General features: G+C 37.2%; 1 protein-coding gene across 3 annotated transcripts in view; it reads right to left on the minus strand.

Annotated features, from left to right (window-relative positions):
- Positions 1-13,372, minus strand: part of LOC114355276 (uncharacterized) — a 157,738-nt gene that overhangs the window by 36,262 nt on the left and 108,104 nt on the right. For all 3 annotated transcript variants that reach the window (XM_028308036.1, XM_028308038.1, XM_028308037.1), the window contains one exon: positions 637-677. The gene's annotated coding sequence lies outside the window, so the exon portion shown is untranslated. The remainder of the gene's footprint in view (positions 1-636; positions 678-13,372) is intronic.

Consider the following 13,372-nt stretch of genomic DNA (forward strand, 5'->3'; position numbering starts at 1 on the left):
CGTGGCATTTGGAAAATGCATTCAGAGATCGATTGGAACCGTCATTGTGTTTAGGTTCTGTAGACTTAAAAACTATAGTTCGTTCGTGGCTCAATTAAAGCTTTAGAGAATAGCAGTAGCAGATGGATAGACTATTACCGCATAAAAACACATACTCCTATTTCTGTGAGAATTTTTTTCTTAACTACTACTGCTGTCATTTTCGTGAATTTGAATTTGCGTTTGCAAATAAAACGTGTCGGTCTGGAAGTGTTTACAGTTTTCAAAAAGTCTAGAATAGATGAATGAAATGTTAATCGTCAGGTTACTGGAAAGAAAAATCTAGATTCAATGCATTTTTTCAGCGTTTTAGTTCTCGGAGTTAATAGATTTTCATCCCTTACCGTTTCGAGAATGGACGGAGACTTTTTTCAAATTAACATTTAAATAAAGAAATTTTCTATTAAAATAGGGATTAACTAAACTGGACCCAGAGGAATTCTCTCTGCGTTATTTTCAAGTGTAGGTACGACTCGATAAAGTAAAGTTAATGAAGGGAAACTTGATGCCGAAATATGTTTAGGGGGTTTTGAGACACTTCTAAGCCATATTAAGTGATAACAACTAAGTCATAAAATATGAAATTTGAGTACTTACAATTAAGATGGCCGCTATATTGTCTGGATTGTGAATTGTATCTGTAAAGAAAAAAAAATGGTTAAAATACTGCGAAATTGTCTTGGTATTTTAAAAATGAAAGCACATAAAGGCAAGGCTGTAAATGACATGGTGGTCAGAAGTTAAACAGAAATACTTCTTAGAAACGCAGTTCCAAATAATGTAAGCATATCTATTTGTACACAATTTTTATGTGTTGCTAAACCCACTATAAAATATTGCTATCCCTATTTCATGGGTTTTAATGAGTTGCCTTTAATTATTTTCATCGCACCGTGAGATTGATTTCCAAAGTTTAACAGTCTCTAATTGTTTGATAATTTTACGGCGCCGGGAAAATCAAACGGAGCGGCAATCAATATTGATAACTTCAGAATTGCGCACGTATTGCGAATAAACTCGTGCCAACACCATCTGATGTTTTTTACAGCTAGTATTTACCTACTTAGTTCGTTACTTTGTATAATGATGTGCGGTGCACGAGAAAACAGATAATTTGAAATACCATTTTGTTTTTTCAAAGGTAATCGCCGAAAACGTCCTAGAACGTGGTAATTTGTAATGAAATAAAATGCAATTTTGTGAGAAGCTAAGTCAGGTACTCTTTAAAATATTGAAAGATTTTCTAACTTCTTTGAGGTCCAGTGTACCTACCTCGTTACGAAACATTCTCAACCAAAGTGTACCTGTACCTTAAGCTTCAATGTACGTTCTACTATTCGCAGTCACATACAAATTAGAGCTCTTGTTAATTGGAATTTACGCTCACAAACGGTATGATTTCAATTTGGGTTCATATTTAGTGTATCAATATAATTTATATGGAAGATCAGTTTTAATGTTCTATTACCCTCAAGTATTACAGAGTTTCATTTCCCTACCAGTAACTGTGGTTACATGAAACGAGGAAGAATTACGTGCACGGTTCATGCGTGCGCGTCTTTCCGTATGAACCTTGTTGACCTGTTAAGGGATTGTAATTATAATACGTTATAAAAGCTGTAGTTTACTGTAGGACGTTTCCCGGTGTATTAGTGATCTCATGTTACGTGGTGACGATAACTGTCTCATAAAAATGACAGGACTTTATGACTTTTCGTAGAACTTTACGTATACCGCAACTACTGAGGTCATAACCCTGATGTCACTGTTTGAATCACGTTTTTTTCCGACGTGCAGGTTGATTCAAACCTGCAATGACACACTATCAAAATGAAAATTGATTTGTGGTAGATGCGAAAATGACTTGACCTTCTTCAGTAAATAATGATTAGATTTTTATCAATGACAGCCTAGTGCAGCTTATAAATAAATGGCATATTTTTAAATCATCCTTGCTTGGTCAGTCTTTAATTTTACAAATAATACTGTAGTTTCATTCAGTTTTAGAATTAAATATCGTTAATTTTGTACCAACTCAAATATTATACACGAGTCTAATAGTCTGCTATTTTAACAGCCAACCTTGTTAAAATCATAAAACAATGTTAAATTAAAAGCAAAAGGCGGCGGTGCTTAACAAACTCACGACTTCATTATGCAATGTGAAATCTGATATCATTGACTGGCAGATCCACCGAGTGATATCTAGTAACATGGGCGAACTCCTTAGCTCCGCCGTTATATCGATGGCTCGATAACAACTGGGTCAAAGTTCGTTACAAGTTTTCCCCTCACTGGTCCACTGACGGCAAACAACCCAAACTAATTTCACAGGCTGATATAATAAGCCGCAGTGACACAACACTTAAAAGATTTGGTTATACGGCTCTTATTAAACGCGCGACGTCGCGGCAGTAATTGACGTGGGAAGCTGGAGCTCGAATATGAATGAGTATTCGGATATACACACTTTAATCGCGATTATCCTTTCATGAATAATTTATTCGGAGTCCCGTGCTGTTTGTATCGTCGTAATAAGGGNTAATATAGGAGTCGAAGTGTAATTACCGATACGGCGAAGACGCGCCGGCTCCGATATTTGATATTGCTTGGGAAAACATGCAAATTAAGGATCGCCGGCTTACGGACGGGCAGTTCGCTCTCCGGCCATATAGCGCTGCATAAATCATTATTTTAAGCTCTCACCATTCATGCAATGTGAATACGCGTTAGGTAATAGCTCTCAGTGCTAAAGCACTTAAGCTCCTTTGTTGCGAGCCCATACGATGAGGTGATTTGAAATATCGCCCTCCGTGACCGCCTCATTATATTACTCATCCTAGTTCTTTTCTACAAAAATGAATTTCGCAATCACGATTCTAATTGTTTTATTATTTTTATTTGAATTAATTAACTTGCATATAGCAAGACAATTATATCACTTCCTTCTACAATATTAGAAATGACGTCGATGTTGTGGGTTGCCATGAAGCGTGATGTTTTTTGTGCTATTTGTAACGTTTCTTGGAAAAGGCTTGATTTTCGCCTTTTTGATTTGTTACGGTGCTTAGTCGAATTGGCTTTTCGTATTGAGAATTTGAAATAAGCACTTAGTATTTTTTAAGAACGACAAACATAAGGAACAAAATGATACCTAATGGGTTTGAATGAGACGTTAAGAAAGAAATGTTCACAAGTTTTGCAGTGGTACTATTAAATAAGTAGGCTATGTACTTACTAAGAATCTTATCTCCGATGAAATCAGAATAAAAGGTTATCAAAATCAAATTGAATAGGTACTTATTACTAGGTACTTATCAATGTAGATTTCAACTTTGAAATTGACTACCAAAATGGAAATTTCTATTGACTTACACGAATTTGGATTTCACAGGAAATTTCGGCAACTCCATCAAAGCAATGTAACTATCATTTATTGCAAAGTGATCGGATTAAGTCAGCGTGCAACGCGTTTATTCGCCGACACGTTCCTCCGCCATTATTCATAGACATGCATGTTCTAAGAGACCGCAGCTCACGTGTGTAGGGTTCCCACGCGTCTGCATTACACGGGATTTCCCGAGGCAGTTAGTTGGGAAGCAAATAAGCCGGTGACGTTTGACGTGACTGCGAAATGCAGCACGTTCACGTCGCTACGTTGAAATGTCTGTCATTATAATGGGGTGTATTCAACTGATGCTACCTGCTGCTGTAGCTGTTAGTTTATTTCAGTATAGCTTTACTAAATTATTTAAAAATTGAGTGGGAAAGCGATTTGTCAGGTTTGCGACCTTTATTTTTTGCTTTTTAAGTATTATTAGAAACCACTAACGAGAAATAAGAACACAGCAAAAATAGTTTGCATCATAGACGTTCGTTAGGTTCGTTTCGTTCTAACATGCAATACAACATAACAAAATCTAAGTGGAGAGTCGTAAAACAGTAACAATTGTTTGATCATACTGACCCTACGCGCTGAGCAATTAGTGCTTCTGCTTATGATGGAACATCACACTAACACTTAAAAAATAAAATGAATTTCCGAAATAAAAGAATACCGGTATTCGTAAAATGAATATCGTAATTCGTACATCATGGCGACCCCACGCGATGCGCACTGCGCAGTGGGTGCTTTCGCTCCGTGCACATGCAGACCCGGCCCAAGGGCCCTCGAGCAGCCCTCTGCCACATCCTGCGCGATTTTAACATTCAGTTTGTAGTCGTAAAAAAGTAACTAAAGTAACTGTTCAATCAAGCTTAACACTTCAAAATAAAATAGGTTCATTGAAATGAACTTTCGCACCGAAATATTATCTTTTCGTATATCATGGTGACTCTACTCGATATACAGTGATGCTACGTGAACATGTATGAAACAAAAATCAGTTTCCGAAATAAAAACAATATCCTAATTCGTAAAATTGGGTCATCCCACGCGATGCACAGTGAGCATTGAGTTATAATGTACTAATATTAGTCTAATGGCAGTAAGTGCTTAATATTTACTAGTTAGAAAACGAATTTCCAAAAATAAAAAAATATCCTAATTCGTACATCTTGATTGGTGCCCCCACGCGATGCGCAGTGGGTGCTTACGCTCCGTGCACATGCAGGCCCGGCCCAAGGGCCCTCGAGCCCTCCCGCCACATCCTGCGCGATTTTATTAAACATCCCTTGCGGCTGCACTCCTGCTATTTGCTTTACAAATGAAAAAGGCGGTTTGAGAGGGAGGAGCGAGGTTTTCACGACGGGTTCCGTAGTCCTGTAGATAGTTAAATTAAAACTCAATCATTTATTGAATTTCACAGTGTTTCCAAGATCTTACAAAAAACACTGTTTCATCAACGTGAACCCTTTCGGGCACAACAACAATGGGTTAGTTTGGATATCAAGTTACATAATAAAACATCTGATATAGTTACCTACTGCTGCTTTTCTTGTTTGAATTATGAAACCATTTTATAGTTCTGACCTGTGTGGAATTATCACTATTACAAATTCTAAACTTGTGTATTGACGAACTGTTTGTCTATTTTTGTAGAGCTTAAGTAAGTCAAACCCCAGTCAACGGCAAATCCGGCAAACATACCTACTGATTACATTTGACATAACTCATGCGAACGAGAAACAAAAGAAAAACGTGTAACATTATGTAATTACTTGTAATGAAACGTCACGGAACCCCAAAAAGACTCGTCAACAGATTTATTTTGCACGGTTTCATTGTGTGAACGTACTTGTTACCCGAGGACAAAGCCGTGGAAAGATGCTACATCTACATTTAATTAAATAAAGATGCTACAAGAACGCTAGCTTTGCTCGAGTGTTTGGAATAGGAAAATGAGCTAGGAACGCGGTCTTTGCAACTTATATTGCGAATTACTTTTCATATTGCTTCGTTAATGAATGTTTAAGCCTGGTGAGTACAAGTTAATTAGGAGAAACGAAGTATGTTATTATGTACTTACACACACTAACAAAAACATTTGCTTTGAGGGGGAGTCAAATCCACGGCTGGAAAAATTGCTGAGTTCTCAACCATTGTGCCAAATCGTTCGTCAGTATAAAAATGGTGAATGGACGTTAAAAATAAAAATATATCATTTTAACATTCCGCATATTCTGGTATATAAATAACTGTGACAAAAAGTATTCAAACCATTTAGAAAAACCCAAACGTGTTGCCATACCGGGGATTTGCAAGTGAAATTTTATTTTCACCGGCAAAATACTCCACCTGCCGAATACTAATCCTTGTAAAGGGTAAGTGGATGATTTGTGACGTGCCGCGGAGTATAAAGGGCCGGTGGCGTGTGTCGAATGAATAACGAGGGCCCAGGTTCGATACGCTCGGGGAACACAATCAAAACTCCATTGGGGAATCGCGAATCGCCGTATCACGCAACCGGCTGATGACTTCGATGCGAAAATAAATGGATATAAATTGATGTTCTGTAGTTGACACGTAGAAACAATGCTTATTACTGTTTGTCTATCCTTGGCCGTTGGCTGCCAATTTCATAACTCAGCTTCACTTTAAAACCTAATTAGCATTTGTAGATGTGTTTTTGCTGTGTAAAATACTATTTTAAATAGCATATGAAGCCGTGGGTACAGATCGTCACGCAATAACTGGCTATTTACAGAATAATTCCTATATGTATATTCAAGAATTAGGAATACTCAGAATAGGTTATTGTCTCAATTACTATACACGCAAGACAAGCATGCTTACAATTGTCACATTAGGACCATGGCCTAGATAATGTTCTAAAAATTTGGGGACCTTCGTACCGAAGAGTTACATAAAGTCAAAGTCAAAGTCAAAATTTCTTTATTTGTTTAGACTAATAAATAGTTCTTACAAATCGTCATTTTGCTCTTAAGGAGCCTCTACATGTCTCATAATCTTTTTACCCTACCAGCGCTTCGAGACCAACATTTGGCAAGTGCTGAGAAGAAGCGCCGCAACAAACTCAGTCACCACTGTCTGCCGGTTAATATAAATGAGATTGATAGACATATAGATGAGATAGAGAATGTATGGAATGATTTGTATGGAAAATGCTTTACGACATGTAAGTATTGTGTTGAATTAAATAAATACAACAGTCAAATATAGTGACATCTTAAGTGGTCAAAATGTTGACAACACAACCTTATTTCAATTAGAACAAAGACATGTTGCGAACTTTTTGGCTACTTTGGGTGTCACGAATTATTTGACGCTGACTGTTACCACTGCACCTGCACTTTCTTTGCAAGTTGATTTGTTAATAAAAACGTACATGACAAACAACCGACCAATCGGAGTAATTGCTACATCGGACTAAAGTGCATGAACTGAAACGCTTTTAGCAAATAAAAATTCGTCCAAAAAGCTCTGATTTAAAGCTAAAAGGTTGTTTCGAACTGTGAATTCAGTAAAATTGACGTTATGAATATTTCGGAGTTGATAAAAACGTATAAAATATTGCGATTTATTTAATTTATTAGCTTTTAAAATAATACAAAAAGTTTAAAACAAATGGCACTACTCTACAATTCATAACGTTTTGTAAACATCATAGAATGTTATCAGTTAGTACATAATATTAGGCACTTTAATATTGTATTCTACTGTAAAAGCTAGATGGCTTTAGTGCGTGGTTAATATCGTCGTTTGCAGGTCTTTATAGCTTAATGGGTTAAATATTTGCACGGCCAGCACCTACTCTATGATGACTGGAACTGACTTTGTATATTTTACAGCTGGCCAAATTGCATTAACGTGTAAAAGACTGCTCGTAATGCAAAAACAATCTTTTATGGAAAAGTCGATTTTACAGTCGTTTTACAACTTCCCTCCCTATTGCTGGGGGTAAAAGAATAGTAGAATTTGATGTGCGATACCTTGCTTTTTTAACTTAGTTTTCAATTCTCACAAAACTATAAAACAGTCTTCGTATGAAGTCATCATTTAAATCTGCAATCTTCAATGACAAAGCAATTAAGTCAGCTTTTCAAAAGTTCCTCGTTCAGCTGACACGTTGCATAATAGGCACAATATTATGACTTCCATCGAATGCATGCATTATTGACGCAGCGTGTGACCCAAGTGGCTGGCGAGTGACGCGCGACGTGCCCGAGAATAATGACTGGCAAATGAACTGGGAGCTGACGCGAATGCTACACAGCTGGACACAGTAAGAGGAGAGAAGCCAGTTCGTTACATGGAAGAAGACCAGTGATCACGAGACGCGGGAAAGTTAAGTCACAGTCTGGACTTAGCGCGAGGAGAGGAGCCACCAGGTATTTTATAGGAATGCCACACAGCCTGGTCGTAACTCCTGTTCGCCTGAGCCAGCTCTTTACAAGGCTTTACTCTTACTACTAGACAGCTAAAATTAGATTAAAAAAGACTAGACAGCTAAAATTGGATTAAAAGACTGGGAGCTGGTGCCAATGCTATATAACTTGGACTAGTTCTACTACTACTACTAGCTAGTTCTATGTATGATACCTACTGCGAATTTAGGGTGAACTCCAAACAAAGAAGACCAAGATGCTGGACTTGTCTCAACCTACAAGATAAAAAAACAAAAGCTTGTAAAAAGAACAGCGTTGGTCAAGTTGAAGTAATGGAAATGTACTGGCTGTATCGTTTGACTCAAGCCAGTACAGCTTCGGAACTATTGCGCTGATTCCCGCGCGATGGTGAGCAATCAGCTGCTGTCTACGTTTTAAAAGGATTGCTACCTACTATGAAAACGCTGCTTTCCGCGCCGTATTGCGAGCGAATGTTTATGAACAATGTCGGCCTTCATTAAAAAGCTGTAATACAGTCACGTGCAAAATTATTGGTACACTTTTACAAACTGAGAAGACGTGAATCTTAAAAAACAATGAAATGACATTCATATTTTCTTATTCCACTGCACCTGTAATTTACTTTTGGCTCTCAGTGTAGTCAAATATTACTTCGATTAGAATGTGGTATCCTAATGTAAAGATATTAAAGCTATACATTACGCAGGCTTACATGCGATTCAATTTAGCTAACGATACGTTTAATCCTGTACCAATTTATGGTTTTAATTGTAATTTCCGTATCGTATGGCGGATATACGCGCAATTACTGCGCCGTACTCGTAATACCTAACATTTGCTGTTAATATTCTTCAGGTGTACGTAATTACAGTTTAACTTTGATAAATGCCACCCCCATTTTGACATAGGGCGAATAGTTATTGATCATTTTATAATTTAGCACTCGCGAAAATTTTACGATATACGATTTTATAACTTGCATCGTAAAGGTACTCGTACAATATTATGGGTATTATTACAATATTGTCGTAAAATTATCATTCAAATTAACATTATAGCGTCTGGGTGCATAAAAGCACAACGAAATAGCAAACTTGATAGCTTTTAACGCATCAAGATCTTATTTTGTGGACCTTAATAAAAGATACATTTTGTTTACATCTAAACTCTACATAGTTCGCTCATTTTCTTTTCTTCTGAGAATATTATATGTCAGTTTATTTGTGAATGGAATGTTACCAGCCAATCATCCCTTTAGCTTTGTAGTGCGTGAGAGTTTCTAGGCGTGTCTAACGTGTAAACGAGACAACATACAGGGTGTGATAAAACTGATAAATTCGTTAGTAAAAGATGTAGATAACAGTGAATACAGAATCTTTAATTTTATTATTTCAAGAAAAGAGTGATGTTTTGTATAATTTTACCTCTTACCGTAGAGACAGATGTGTATTAGCTAATGAATAAGGTCAACAACAATTGTATTTTTTTTAACTGGAAAAGCCTACATTGTTTTTCATAAGAACCCAAAATGTATGAAACAGTGTCTAATAATCGTGAACATTTCTCTCACATCCTGTGTGTTAGCGTCTTGACTTGCTGCCACCGAGACAGGCAACAATGGCCGCAATACCGAGCGCATCCCTTGAACGTGGCCAATCGATGCGGATCAGAGCCGTGAGTCTGAATGGCAGCTGTCAGCGTAGAAGTGAAAATTATAAACCTGTGTTTCATTATTTGTCAAAATTTCTCTCAATTTCTCTCACACCCTGTGTGTTAGCGTCTTGACTTGCTGCTACCGAGACAGGCAACAATGGCCGCAATACCGAGCGCATCCATTGAACGTGGCCAATCGATGCGGATCAGAGCCGTGAGACTGAATGGCAGCCGTCAGCGCATTGACGGGCGGCTTTATAGCCATCCGCCATGTTGCCGTCGTACCTGGTATCAGCTAAACTAATTTGTTTGCGTGTTCATATTTTTAGCTATGAAAAAGTATTAAATATTCATGCACACAAATAATAAGTCTGTTCTTTGTATTTTAAGTTGTCTACTGTCTAATAGGTAACCTCTATTACAAGCTTTACTTAGCTCGGGATTAGATGACGCAGCATATAATTTCCTTTACTTTGTGTCATGAACAAATAGTTTATTCCTGTACTATTGAGGGTAATTATTCCGTAATAGAATTAAAAATGAATATCCGGATTTTGAATAAGTGAATATACTCGTACAACTGAATTGTATTTGTGCGTACGTAAGCATTAGCCTCGTTCTTACTAAACCAAAACCGTTCAATCATACAGCTGCAGGGTTCGAAGCATTCGATTACTCGGTAACCGAATCGATTACCGAGTTGGGATCGGGTCCGACAATCATCGTCTGTTGATACACGATTACTGTGGTGCCGGTTACACTTACGGGGCCGTGCTAATAAACTAAGTGCAAACTCGATTATGATTTCGGGTGCGTCCGCCGGGAAATAGGACGCGGCGAAGCGCGTCGCACCGCGCGGTTCACGTTTCATGATCGCGAGTGATGTTCGGCTGTCGATGTTGTTTGTGTTTAGTATAAAGCTCCCCAAACCTGTCAGTATCTCTACTGAGTATCGATAGAACGTTTTTGTTGCCTTAAAATTTAATCGGTTACGGAATATTTGTAGAGTTTCAAATTGCGGATGCAATTCGTTGCTCACAAATTATTCCATGAATTTACCACAGCAGCACTGATGACGACAAATTCAGAAACGCTTAATTGTCAAAGAAATTGATTGCAACAAGTTTTAATTAGCTTTACTTATTGTAGGTATTATCATTTCTTTTACTNTGCCACCGAGACAGGCAACAATGGCCGCAATACCGAGCGCATCCCTTGAACGTGGCCAATCGATGCGGATCAGAGCCGTGAGTCTGAATGGCAGCTGTCAGCGTAGAAGTGAAAATTATAAACCTATGTTTCATTATTTGTCAAAATTTCTCTCAATTTCTCTCACACCCTGTGTGTTAGCGTCTTGACTTGCTGCCACCGAGACAGGCAACAATGGCCGCAATACCGAGGGCATCCCTTNTCAAAGAAATTGATTGCAACAAGTTTTAATTAGCTTTACTTATTGTAGGTATTATCATTTCTTTTACTAAGATTATATTATTATAAGGATCTTTGCAAATATAATGAGGAATTTGTGATAGCAGCCATTAAACCAAGCGAACTAAGTATATAACAGAGCAACAAGAAGATGCAGAGGCAGAGATGGAAAGTATCGATAAATCATTATATCGACACCCACAGCCTATCTCTAATTCTCACTGGATTACCGCTGTCGCTCGCGCCCGACACCGCAGCGCTGTTAACCCATTAACGCCCNACAATATTTTAGACCTAATGAAAATTGGGCGTTTTAGCTTTACAACGCAGCTATAAACCTATTGCCGTAACCGAGTTATTACAAGCTATGGCTTTAAGTTAGAATATTAAACTAATGGGCATGTCGAAGTAATGAATCTAATATCGATAAATAAATCTGTTTATTGTACAAAACTAAATTTGTTACAAACTTCTGGAGAGAGAAGTGTGTAAGAATGTACAACGTTTGGAATTAAGAGGACGCCCTACTTGGACCAAAATTAGCACTTCAAAGTGTAATATTACGCTAACAGATCCCTTAATCGAAAAATAGTCTTAGCACCACTTAAGTAATTTTTGAAGAAGGCCATGAATATAAATAAGGGTTCTTGTCAGAACTACGGAACCCTAAAAATATGAGGTATGTCTATTTCAAGGGACAGTAAAGGCTACATTTTTGGAAATAAAAGAAGTAAAGTTAGTTAGTTACGGTGTATGGAGATGACATTGACGTCAATATTATTACCAACATAAACAACGGAAGTCCGCTCAAATATTAGTAGCTAGCTAGCATTTACCCGCGACTCTACCTGTGTAATTTTGTTTGATCAAAATCACTATGATCTCTTAAAACCATGGATTATGATATTATGTAGAGTCAATGGGTGCGTAACATTAGTTTAGCATACTCTTCGTGAAAGACATTTCAGAACTAATAGCTTAGGGGTTCAGAAAGTCTACGCCGCTTATAGAATTATGAAACATGTAATACAAATAATAAGACTATTATGTGTTAATAGTAATAGAATGTTGATAAAATAGATAATTGCCCCTTTATCCGCAGGGAGTAATTAATAATAATAGTGAATAATATCAAAATGATTAGGCGTGTAATTGAAAAATAACAATACCTCAATCTTCGTTACTTAATAAGTAATTAACAATTAATTAGTAATCCAACCTACTTACAAAATTGGAAGTACTGTAATGTAGCAACGTGTGCTTTTGGCAGGTCCCTTGACTCTTTAACGAGACATTGGACTGTCAAATCGGAAACTTAATTACTGTGAGTGACTGAACAGCGTGTGATGGTTCTGATAGTCGGTCTTGATTCGACGCAAGCCATGCTTGCCCCAACGTAATTAGTGTGATGTTCATTTTACATTCCGACAGCAAGCATAGACAACAGACAATAAGGCACGTTGCAAACACAAAAGCCAGTACAATTGGTGGAAAAATACTTTAATTTTTATTTCCCTTTGAAAAAGATAACAGAATTGCTTGAATTTTCAGGAAAGCGTTTTAATATTTGATAAAACTGCTATACAATATGGTATTTAGTTAGCTGTGCCCTAATTGGGTCCATATTGTAGAATTTCTTGAATTGCAAGTCCCCAAAGCAATATAATAAGAATTGTACGGAGCAACACATTATTTTTATTCCTCAATCATAAAGTTACGAAGTTATTCTATGCAAAAACTCAACATTATTAATTCCTAAGTGTTTTTCAGCAGCATGGGACTTCGAAGTTTATAGTTGTTTACTCTTTTTGAGTTATGACTCCGTTCGTTTTACATATCGGCATTCCTGCTGAGGAAATATTGACTCTAACCATGCGGCGGTGGTAATTTCCACGATGCCCATCAACGCGCACGCTCTCTATAATTACCGTGCCTAAAACCACCGTGATTAGTAAATAACCGGTAATCAAGGCTCCCGACGTGCGAAGTTGCTATAAAATAACAGCATAATGTACGAAAAATTTACAACTTTTTACAACAATATTCCGCTGTTAGTAATATCTTTAATTAAGAGTTACCGATATAAAATAACGATCATGTTAAAAGATAACTTTATTGGAAAACGGTTTGGCAACACGAAGTTTCGCACAACGCACTGTGATTCGTGTAGAACAAGCTAGCTGGACAAAAGTCATTGTTGAATTTCTGATTATCGTTTATAAAAAACGATAACAATATCCCAGGCATTAAGGATTACACAATTTTTTACTTTGTTAATTACCTAGTCGTGAGTAATTAACATGGTAAGTGAGGATATGAGGATAGTGTAAGTTTTAATTCCTAATTTTGCTCGACTTTCGACAACACCTGACATTATTTTTTACTATGGTGACCAAATATTTGTGTGATGGATTTTGAAGATAAGGGTAAGAACTTTTTATTT

The sequence above is a fragment of the Ostrinia furnacalis genome, unplaced genomic scaffold (assembly GCF_004193835.3).
Source record: "Ostrinia furnacalis isolate ACB-3 unplaced genomic scaffold, ASM419383v2 OfSCF2378, whole genome shotgun sequence".
NCBI lineage: Eukaryota > Metazoa > Arthropoda > Insecta > Lepidoptera > Crambidae > Ostrinia > Ostrinia furnacalis.